Genomic DNA, 1,390 nt, shown 5'->3' with positions numbered 1-1,390 from the left:
TTGGCCCGTCCCGTTTATTTTTTGTAAAAAAAAAAAAATGACGGAGGGACGGGCATATAGTATGATCCCTGCTGTGCGTCCGTCCGTCCGAGGACTTCCCGTGGTCCGATCTTGACCAAATTTGGTATGCAGCATCCTAGGGTGACCCTAAGAACCGCCCGGTGGCAGCAAATCCGATCCGAGCCCCGGGGGCGCTGCTGCAGGTGCATCATGGTCTACATGGGGTCGAGGAGGATTTCGGCTACGGATACAGCTAGGAGGTCATGTAGGGGTATTTTTGGAATCGGGGCGACGAAACAAAATCAACGGTGCCAGTTTCAAGCGAATCGGAGAAGTTTGGACCCTTGTTCAAATCCAAGTAGGGTATATTATAGACATTCTTTTTATTCAAATTTTTGCATTGTTTCTGATGTTTTTGAGGGCGCTGATGACGAAAATAACATTTATTTTGACCCCAGACTCAGGTTCAAATCCCGTCAGGGTTAAACATAGCCGAAATTCACACATTCCCTGATGAACGGGACGGGCCAAAGTTGCCGATGTAAATCGCTACTTTTCCTGTTATTGGTTATCCATATCTATTTATCTATGTTACTTACGTTTTTTCTTGTTAATTTTTAGAAATTTTTACCACTACTTTGGTTGAGCCATTGAAACCATTAGACCCAGCTTTTGACCTGAAGGGTATGTTTTTTTCTGCTTGCTGCTGGCAAAAATTAGTGTAGTACTTGAAGTTGTCTTATTGCCTATTTCTCCCCTCCAGATCATGGATTCATGACCCAATTTCTTCTGATGAGGAAACCACTCCGATGTTTCCTGACCTACCAGATATTTTAACTGAACCAGTGGCAGAAATTGATGAAAGGATCTCCACTTCAGAAGTTTCAAGTGCTATCCAAAATGACAGTATTTTGTATGAAGGCGCCAACATTAACCGCATGGAGAGTATGTTGGCGATTATTTCATTTATTCAGTCTGAACATTTGAGTGGTGCAGGCACTGGCAGATTGCTATCATTAATAGCCTTACATTTGCCCGAAAAAAATAGTTTCTTTAAATCAAGCCACGAACTATTTGATTTCTTGGGAACCCATAATGACCCACCCAACATTTTTCACTTTTGCAGTATGTGCCTAAAAAGTAGGGCTTCTAGTTCAGATTTGTGTGACACCTGTGCGGGTGACAAAAAAACTGTTCATTACTTCATTCAATTTTCATTGGAACCACAAATTAAAAAATTGTACCAGAGACCAGGTTTTCGTGAAGATATCCAGTACAAGAGGACTCGAGTTAAGATAAACAAGGATAATATTGAAGATGTGTATGATGGAAAATGTAATCAGGATGCTGAAAAGGACTTTTTAGTGATAGCAACAACTTTCCTTCATGT

This window comes from Thrips palmi, unplaced genomic scaffold (assembly GCF_012932325.1).
Source record: "Thrips palmi isolate BJ-2018 unplaced genomic scaffold, TpBJ-2018v1 HiC_scaffold_3, whole genome shotgun sequence".
Lineage (NCBI taxonomy): Eukaryota > Metazoa > Arthropoda > Insecta > Thysanoptera > Thripidae > Thrips > Thrips palmi.
The sequence above is the reverse complement of the archived record's forward strand: the minus strand, read 5'-3'. Positions refer to the sequence as shown.